Source organism: Gekko japonicus, unplaced genomic scaffold (genome assembly GCF_001447785.1).
Source record: "Gekko japonicus isolate JY-2015 unplaced genomic scaffold, Gekko_japonicus_V1.1 scaffold1584, whole genome shotgun sequence".
NCBI lineage: Eukaryota > Metazoa > Chordata > Lepidosauria > Squamata > Gekkonidae > Gekko > Gekko japonicus.
The window spans coordinates 297481-308340 of NW_015168095.1; positions in this window are offsets into that span (position 1 = coordinate 297481).

A 10860-nucleotide genomic window follows, 5' to 3' on the forward strand; every position below is an offset into this window, starting at 1 on the left:
TAGAAGGAAGGGGGGAAGCGCGGGGGGCGGGGGGCGAAAGCCTCTCTCGCCCGTCCGGCTAGCCGGGTGGCGGGAGAAGCAAGGGGGGTTCCTGGTAAAGGTTCTCCCATCTGCCCGGCTTGCGGGGGGGGCGGGAGAAGCCGCGAGGGGTGGGGGAAGGGTAGGGGCTAAGCCAGGCATGCAGTGGCTCGTTCGCCACAGCCGCCGGCTTTCTACTGGGCGGGCAGAGGGGGGAGAGGCCCGAAGGCGGGCGGGCGGTGGCTCATCCGCCGCTGCCGCCGGCTGTCTACTGGGCGGGCAGGGGGCGGGAAGCCAGCTGTTATCTTTACGAAAAAAACTACATGTAAGCCTTTTACATTGCCTTGGTTAAAACGTGGAAGGCATGGTCCACATAAGTTACGTTTGAGCCCAAAATAGACTGTGGGCTACCACCTCTAGACTAAGATAAGTACCTCTGAGTTGGAATTTGTGTGTTATATGCCATCAAGTCAATACCAACTTTTGGTGACCTATGAATTAATGATCTCTAAAATGTTCTACCATTAATAGCCTTGGTTAGGTCTTGCAAACTGGACATGAAGTACCTATACTACTTTATGCAGATGATGCGGTGCTGCTATCTAGATCAGAAGTTGGCTTGTGTAAGCTAGTCAATGCTTTTACTGATTACTGTATCCAAGAGGGGCTGATGATCAATTATGAAAAATCAAAAATAATGTTTTTTTCTAACAAACCTTGTTTAAAACAAAGATCATGGAAGGTTAAGGGTGGGGAGATAGAACAAGTGTCTCATTTCAAATATCTGGGGATAGTGTTCAGCTCCAGTTGCCGTTGGAAACATCATATAAGAGCAGCAACTGAAATTGCTAAATCAAATTCTAATGCTCTCCTTAAATTCTTTTATTCAAGAGGCGGCCAGTATGTCCCAATGGCCATTGCAGCTTTTAATGCGAAAGTTACTTCCCAATTTTTATATGGGGCTGCTATCTGGATTAAAGAAATCTCTGAATTATCAGATCAGATCCTTCTCCAGTTCCTGCGTAAAATTGCAGGAGTCCCTAAATGTGTCGCAGGGACGGCACTTAGAGAAGAATTCGCACAATGCTCCTTTGAGTCAAGAGCCTGGAAGGCAGCCTTTAAATTGAGACTGAAAGTTCTTTATATGACACCTAATGCTCAAGGAGGTCTTCTTTATCTTTTAAAAGGGGATAATTATAAATGTACGTGGGCAAAACATATAGATAACAAGCTGGAGTGGATTGGTCTCGCCCCTACGGGGCTTAATAATTTAAATTATCAAGAAGCGCTAAATTTGATGAGATTGAGGGTGACAAACATTGACCGACTCAGCACTTCAATTCGTGCTAGGCGAGTATGCTCCAACTCTGCCTTAGGGATTGTTCCACCTAAGAAAACTCCCTCATATATGAGCTTCCTTACATCCCCCAGATCTAGATATGTCTTCACGCTTGCTAGGTTGAATGTTTTTCCAACTGCAGAGCTAAGTGGCCGTTTTGCTAAAATACAGTACTCAAATAGATTGTGTGATTGTGGATCAGGTGCAATAGAGACCTTAGATCATCTGATGTTATTTTGCCACCAATGGATTGACCCCAGATCCTGTTGGATTATTCCTATTTTACAAAAACATCACCTCCCTATGGAACCCTGGGTGATAACCATACTACTAGCAGATGAGGACCCTGAAACGACTCGCTTGGTGGCAAAATATCTTTCGATAGTGCTATTTTTAAAGCGGCTTTGAAATGTTATAAGTAGTTTTATGTATAAAATTTTAAAATTAACTTCCATAATATCATGGGATTTTATAGAATTCATTGAAGTTTACAAAATGTGGTCTGATAATACTGTTAGAGAGTATGTTTACTAGTTTTTATTGTAAAGACATTTGGTCTAAATTATATGTAATGCATTTTATAGTTGCTGTTTGCATGTCTGGCTTAAGACCTTGGGTCAATGAAGCTAATAAATGAAATGGAAATGGGTCTTGCAAACTGAAGACTGTGGCTTCCTTTATAGAGTCTTCCCATCTCATTTTGGGTCTTCCTCTTTTCCTACTGCCTTCACCTTTTCCTAGCATTATTGTTCTTTCCAGTGAGTCTTATCTTCCATGATGTGACCAAAGTATGACAGACTCAGTATAAATGTGGGTTGGCGGTGGTATACAAGTGTAGCTATATATGTGGTAGCATCTTTACACAAACCAGTTTACCAATGGTAGAACATTTAATGTGTTCAGTGCCCATATGTGTAGAAGGATAGAAGCCATTAGATCTCTCCCAAGTTCTTGTGCCATATTTGCTGTTTGGTCTTTGCAGTTTTTGTTTCTGTTTCCTAAATTGCTCTTGCTATTTACTAGTTTTGCCAAGGCCAATGCAAAACATAGGTTTTGGGAATCCCTAAAACAGTTTATCAGAAGCTTCTCAAAACTTTCAATGATCAGAACATTTAACGTAATGTCTAATTTAATGCAGATATTAATTATTTCACAAAGAAAAATTCAATTTAGATGGGGCTTTCCCTTTAATCTTACTTTTAGCTATCATCAGAAGTTGTTAAATCCAAGGACTGAGCATTAGCATTTTTGTAATTAATGGCTCTCCACATGAAACAAACAGCATTAACAAAGATATATTTGAATGAAGATGGGCCCTATGGTGTCTGATCTACAAGTGATAAGGAACTGAGTTTTCTAGCTAGACGTCGTCTATCTATATAAAAGAAAGTCCCCTCATTGTAAAATCAACGCCCAGGCCAACCCCCTGGACCTAGAAGCACAAAATTCAGGGAGAGCACTCCTACCATGGTGTAGATGCTCACTAAGAAGGGATTTTTAGAAATTCGACCCCTAAGGGGGTCAAAAGGTAAAATGTGCTCCCCCCATTGATTGCTATGTGGCTGCCAGGCTGCTGCCTCCTTGCACCCCCCACTCTCTGATTGGTCAGCTGCAGAGCTCAGTATTCTGAGGTTTAAAAAAAAAACAGTTACAGGAGACTGCAGAGAGCTAATGACAGTTGAGGGAATCAGGAATGGCCAACCGCAGCAGTGCTGCTGGCCCAGCCTCCCCAATGCATTCAAACACGCTCCCCCACCTCCTACACCTGACAGGTGGCTGTCTGTCAGGTGCAGCAGTGGGTGCAGGGTGCTTAAAACCATCAGAGAGCCCACCCCAGCAGTAACGCCTTAGGGATCCTGCCGGCCCAGCCCGCCTGTCAGGTGCAGGAGAGGGGGTGGGATGCTTACAGCCGTTGGGGAGGCTTGCTCAGCAGGATTGTCTTAGCACTGCTGCTGGCCCAGCCTCCCCAATGCCTTTAAACACAATCCCCCACTTACACCACACAGGTGAGTGTTTGTCAGGTGTAGGAGCAGGGCCAGGGTACTTTAATCCATCAGGGACGCTGCCCCAGCAGGATCACCTTAGCGATGCTGCTGGCCTGGCGTCACCGATGGCTTTAGCCAGACTCCCACCCACTATGGAAATATACGTCAAATTTGTAGAAAAGTGGTTTCCTTTATTAGGTTATTTAACTTCTCACAATGTGGGTTCTAGAAAATTGGTTCATATGAACTTGCTTAATATCTGATTGCTCGGATGGTGTTTTGAATATGTAGTTATGTCTCATTTTTTAAATGTAACATAAATGAGAAGCATTTTTGTTTAAAAAGGGGAGGGGTTACCCTAAGGGGGTAAAAAAGGGGCAAAATGTGTTCCCCCAATTGTTTTCCATGTGCCTGGCAGGCTGCTGCCTCCTTGCCCCCTCCCCCATTGGTCAACTGTGTAGTTCAGAGTTCCGAGGTAAAACCTGCCTGTTTGCACCCACCTCCCTCTGATTGCTCAGCTGTGGATCTAAACACAGTTAGAAGAGACTGCAGACCGTTGAGGACAGTTACAGAAATCAGCGATTCAAGACTCCTGAATAGACAGCTGAACCACCAACAGTTTTTAAGGAAATGTGGAGTGTTTCCAACTAGGGTGGCTGGGTCCTGCCTGGCCACCAGCAGGGAATGGGAGGTAAGGTTGCAAGATCCAGGTTGGAAAATTTCTGGAGATTTGGGGTTGAGCCTGGAGAGAACAGGGACCATAATGGGGCATAATACCGTAGAGTCAACTCTCCAAAGCATCTGTTTTCTCCAGGGGAATTGATTTCTGTAGTCTGGAAATGAACTGTAATTCCAGGGGACCCCAGGTCCCATCTGGAGGCTGGCATCCCTAGTGTCATGGGTCAGCCAGAGCTTAGCAATAGCAAGGATTCCTCAGGAGAAGAGCAGCCCCGTGTAGCCATCCTTGGATTAACAGAAATAGACCAGCAAGAGAATCAGACTTGTCAGGATTCACAGCCAACAGCTGGTGCAGAGCCACCTACACCCTCCAGCCCTGATTCTGCAGGTTCGCCCACCCATATCTCCTACACCCTTAGAGTGCCACAGACGGAGGCTGAGACCAGAGCTACGGGCAAGAAGGCAGAGTGCACTCCTCCTGACCCAGTGCCAGCTGCTTGCTGATGACAAAGATGAGTCGTTGCGGGATTACTTCTGCGCAGCTGACTGCAAGCATGACCCTTAGGCATGGGGCTATCAAAACCAGTCAAGAGAGGCTGTTAGGCACAGATGCATTGCATACAATAGATGCTAAGCCACTAACTCTGCCTTACCTAATTCTTGGAAGTCTGACCTTGGACTGAACAACCTTGCCTAGCCTGACTTCTGGAACTTGGTACTCAGCGTCTGCAAGCCAGTGCACCTAGCTTAGTTAGAGGCAGCTCTGCAGAGGACTGCACTGTTAGCCATCCAGCTTGAAGGAAAATAATATCACACCTTTTGTACAAATAAAATATAGACACTGTCTCCAAATAGTAATCATAGATTAGAAGAGATATTTTTTTATTATTTACTTAAAGCATTTATTAGCCACCTTTCTGCCTTATAGGAACTCAAGGCAGCTTACAATGTAAATTATAATAAAATACATAAAAACCACTAGGTAAAATCCGTAATTTTAAATAAAAACCTGGTAGGTAGGGGAACTATTCAAATGCCATCATGAATGAAACTCTCTTCAATTACTTCCTAAAGGTCGAGGGTGAGGAGGCCAAGGCACACCTTTGTGGGGAGATTGTTCCATAAGCATGCTTCCTGGGTGTTTACATAAACTGAAGGTACAGCTATTTATGTAAAATCTACTCATTTCACATTACAGGAAGGGAAATGGTGAAGGCTGATACATGATGAGGAAGGTCAGCTTGGTTTTCTGAAAGGATATGATAATGATCAGTTCTTGGTCTGCAAACATATACATTTAGTTCATTTTTATGTACCAACATGTCCCTTCCTCCAAGGAACTCATTGTACTTTATATGCCTCCCCACTTATCCTCATAACAAGCCAATGAGGTAAATTAAACTGATTGAAAGTGAATAGCTGAAGATCATCCACTGAGCTTCATGGCTCAGTGGGAATTTGAACTCAGGTCTCCCCAGTTGTAGTTTGACAGTCTAATCACATTTTCCCCCCAAATAAGTTTTAAACAGAGTTCTGTGAGAATTTTCCCCCCAGGATTTGAGAAATTTTGCTAAAGGAAATAATCCTTGGGCTGATTTCAGTTGGATTGATTTTTGTGTTTCATTATGTTTGGAGAGCTTAAGAATAAAAATTATATATATTACTCATGTTCACACAAACCTTGTTCAAGAGTTAATTTTTTCTTCTTCCAAGACTACTACCCCAAATGACAAATACTGACACTGGTTCTCAGTTATTTCTGGAACTTGTCTTTGTTTTGGTTGAATTTACTGTATTTATTTGCTTTCCACTAAAGGCAAATACTTCTATACCTTGGCCTGTCCTCTAGGATACAGTTAAAACCTATGTATGAGGTAATTTTTAAAAAATTTCTTCCCATTATATTAAATAGTGAGGCTAAATTCAGACTTATTCGGGTGACTGACTCGGAGGTAATTCACAAAGAAAGCCTTGTAAGTAAAGTGGAAGCAGTCCGTCTTTGATCTTCTGTGCAGGCGCACATTGGGAATGTGCACATGCAGGCCAGCCATTTGGAAGATTTTTCTAGCTCTAAGACAATGAGGGGACACTCCCCTTCCTGAAGCGCACACAATGCTGTTTTCCCACCTAAATCATCACATGTTCTGAGGGGGGAGTGCCCCCTTCCCTCAGTTCATTCTTTGCTGTTGCATCATGACGATTGCTCTTGTGGAGCTCGTCTTTTGAGTTTTTCTCGTGAGGATTTCTTCTCAATTCTTTCTGAGGACTTGCCTGTCTGACACGACCAACATGTCTCAAAAGGCACTTTTCAGAAAAATGTTCGTGAAGAATCTGCTCCAGCAGAACATCCGTCCCAACTGCCATCCGGTGCCTCAGTTCCATCGGTTCTGAGACTGGACCCGGTCCAAAGTTGGGTCTCGTTTAGGGCTGCCAAGTGGGGGCGGGTAAACCCCCGCTTCGGGGGCCCGATTTCTGCCGCTGCGGAATTGGGCCCCGGGGGGAACTCCGCCCCCCGAAGTGCAGCGTGGCTGCGTCACCAGAGGTGATGCAACCACGTCAATCACGTTGGGGGCGTGGCTCCGATCGTCAGAGGGAAAACTCTGTGGTTTTCCCTCCAACGATCGGGGCCACGCCTTCAATGTGATCGACGTCGCGCATCACTTCTGGTGACATGCTGGCGGCACGCGCGCACTTTGCGCGCATATATCAAGGAACAGCTCCTGGAGCCTGGCGAAGCTTCCACACCAGTAAGACATTTTGACTTGGCAACCCTAGTCTCGTTTGCCTGAGCCAAGCCTCCCAAGTGCTCATCTGAACCCCACGCTTCAAAGGCCAAAGCGAAAACAAAGCATAAAGAAGGAAAACATAGGCTGGATGTGCGAGCTCAGTCTGATAGGCCATCTGAGTTGGAACTGACAGTGAAACAGGAGGATGTGATCTGAATTCCTCTGAGAACTCCACTGTTTTGTAAAGAGGGACGGAATCTGAGCACTTGCTGCCAGAAGCACCACACTCAGCCCTCAGCTCGGACCCCCACAGCAGGCTGCTCCTTGGCCTCCGACCCTCCCATCAGTTCCCTAGAAACACTACCCCTTTTTCATGCCACCAGCATACCCTGCAGATTGGGGGGATTTCTACAGACCGGCCCCTTGACTGGACCCAAAACCATTGGTGTCGAAGGCCCAAGAATGGCCGCCGGTTCCATCTTGGTGGCCTCCTCTGCCTGTTTTCTTCTGGCCATCCTGGTGAAACATCAGATTCAGAGGCCAAAGGCACCTGATACAAAGTTTGAATATGCTCTCAGAGGATTCATGGGTGACCTGGTTCTGATTTCTCCTCACAAGTACTTGAAGCTCTTCTCAGAGCAGATGCTCTGCATGGCTCAGTCCTTAGGTATTGCACTGACATCCTTGGAACGGAGGCCTAGAAATGAAATACTAAGCAGCCTCTACTCAGATGCAGCTGGAACCATTGCATTCCCGCTCTTGGAAGGCTTTCTTGACATCTCCAGTGCTGTCTGGGAGAAGCCTGCCTCAAGGAAAGTGGAAAACATGTAAGTAGTAAAGTAAGAGGACTGCCCTTTTCTTTTTACTCACCTGGCCCAATCATCCCTTGCGGCCAAATACATACATTGAGAAGCCTAGCATTTGACACTAGCTGACAAGAAAGGCAGAAGGACTGATGCTACGAACTGTAAAGTTTATTCCTCTTCTGCCCTGAACCTTAGAACTGAACCTTACCAGTTGGTCCTAGGGAAAAATTATATGCTTCCTGAGGATGAGAAACCACTGGCCAAGCTGATAGAAACTGAAGCAATCCATGTATTTAATCAGCAGATAAGTGCTGGTAGACACGTCCCTGATTCTTCAGCCTGCACCATGGCATCATCTATTGTACTAAGACACATGTGGCTTCTCCCTGTGGCCTTACTAAATGAAACCAGAAGCAGGGTAGAAGCTCTCACCTTTGAAGGCACCTCTCTGTTCTCATCTAAGATGGACAAGATGTTGGCACAAATTAAAAAGGACAAGCTGCAAGATCATTTGGCATCACCCCCAAGCACTTTACAACCCTACAAGTGCAGGTACTCTTCAAGGTACCAGTGCCAACCACCTCTGCCAGCACTATCAGTGCTTTTATCATCAGCCTGAACACCTGTATCATCCTCAGAGACCTTACTCTCAATACCATCCTTAGTTTAGGCACATTTGGGGAAACAGTCCAAAGTCTGGCCCACAACCTCAGCCTTCTCTCAGCAGAACCAGAAGGCTCCTGTCTGAAGAGTCTGTTCCTCAGGGCCATATATAGTTAACTTTTTGACAGTTGTGTCCTTTCTATGCCGATTGACAATTAATAATATCTGATACCTGGATTTTGTCTATTGTCAAAGAAGGATACAAATTAAGAGTTTCATGAGCTTCTTCAACACTCTCAGTTGGCAACTCATGCCATCAATAGTATAGCGTCTGAGTTAAATCGGGATTTGCAGTCCTTAGTATCCAAGGGTGCAGTGCAACAAGTTGGCGACTCTGATTGCCCTTATGGGTTTTATTCCAGATTTTTCCTGGTGAATAAGAAAGACAGAGGGTTCAGGTGTCATTTGACACCTTTGTGATGTACTACTCTGTGGATGTAAATGCAAGAAGAGAGTCATCAGTGGGCAGAGGGGTCCTTCACACTCTTTTCTAATGAGAGCATCATGCCACCTCCATGGTGACTAGCTTGTTAGTTTCCCAATTTGGGTCTGCTCAGAAGACCAAAGATGAAAACAGTGTTGTACTTACCTGTAACTGTTGTTCATCAAATTGTCTTTTGCTCCAGCACGTATTCCCTCCCTCCTGCCCTGCTGTGAGCTCTTTCTCTTTATATACAAAATTGCTGTGAGGGACTTGTGGTGTATCAGGAGAACTGAGGGAAGGAGGTGCTCTCCCCTCAGAGGATGTGACGATTTAGTCAGGAAAACAACATTGCATGCACACCAGAGGGCGGGGCACCCCCGTTTAGTTTCTTATAACTAGAAAAATCTTCTGATGTGTGCCTGCACGGAAGAACAAAGAGCAACAGCAGATTTCCTTAATTCTGTTGATTCAATTGCAATTGATATTCTGTTAGTTATTCAGATATTGGTGAGGGTGATCATTTTCAAACAATATAAATGGGTCAGAGCATGAAGATGATTGGAATGTTCCTGTTGGATGGTAAAGTACTGTTGTCACGACTCAGGTGGGGTGTCACCTGACGCTGCCAGCACTGTGGATTTAGGTTCCCTTGAGAAGGCCCAGAGTACCCTCCCAAGACCTTCAGACCTCCCTTTAGGCTGAATAACAGGCGTGAGGACCAGGCAGAGTAAAACAAGGAAAAGGTTTATTTTACAGGAGGTCAAACAACAAGGTGCAGAATAATAACAATAAGTGGGTGAAAAGAAAAGAAATCAAATGCCCTAACGCGTCTAAATTTACTTTCCCTAGCTCACTATCTCAAGTGGCCTTACACTACTCACCCCTCCCTCAGGATGAGGGTTTTTCCCGTGCAGCAGCCTCTTTTCTGGCTCTGCCCTCTGGAAGAAAGAACAGCTCTTCCTGCTGCTCCAGATCTTTTATTCCAAGCCCTCTTCTTGTCCTATTGGTCAATTTTGGCTCCAAAATCTCTCAGGGGCTTCTGGGAGTTGTAGGTCCAGCCTCACCTACTGCTAGCCATGCTCCTTGGGCCTAGTAGGACTCTGGTGGCACAGCCCAGATCATGACACCCCACCACCACCAGACCAAATCATGGGGTCCTTCCCTGGATCCCCATTGATGCAGTCTGATTTGGGCTGTTGTTTGCCCTTTCAACTCACTCAACCTTAATGTGATCTGGCGCGACCCGCGCCGAGTTCTTTGAATCGGCACAACGGAGAACCTGATTCGGGGGACACATTTGGGGAGCGGGGAGGCCCTGGTCAGAAGCCCCAACAGGCCAAGAAAGGACGTGCTCGAGGGAGGGACAGAGGAATCCTACCGTTCGATATGGGTATCCCCGCAGGGGTTGCCAATCAGACAGATACTTCTACACCCAAGGCTTCAGGAGTTAAGGTTAAGGGGATAGAAACTCACTATGATCAGTGCACGAGGATTAGAGGAAACACATGGAACAGGGAAGGGGATGAGGGATTGAGTTGATAGAAAGCACATGGGGAGTTGAGGGGAATGATTGTAATGCAATGCAAAATAAAAGAAGGGAACCTAAAACACCGGGGAGGATGGCAGCAGAACGTTGAGACTGAGAGAGACGAGAGGCGATTCTGCTGCGGACGTGAGCTGGAGTGTGATGTAACACCCGGCGCGTTCGGGTCTGAGGTGTTTGTTTCCGGACTTAGAAGACTCCCACCACGGCGACCAGGCACACGGCGTCTGGGAGTAACGTGAATCCTGACACTTAACATATAAAAACAATAATAAACAGTAAAACCATACTCTGATCAACATTAAAGAGAACACAACGTCAGGTTAATGCATTGCAGGTCCTCCAGGGTCAAAACTCTTCTCTAATGTCTCATCATCAGTAGTAGCAAGTCTTTTGCTGGGAGTAAGTTCTAAATTGGATCTTAACCACACCTTTGAGTTCAGAGGTTTTGGACTTTCTGCTTTTGTGTTGGCTTCAGATGGATGCCTGGCTACTATGTCCTGTAACCTATACAGTGCTCTTTGTCTCAAATAGTCTGAATTTAGCCCATGAAGTTCATGAAAAAGCTCAATTAGGACATGAGGGCGAGCTTCGTTTTGAGATCTCAATGTAGCTACTTCAGAATAAATGGTGTTTTTCAAAGCTTCAAACACAGAAAGATCACTGCCTGTTTCTGGT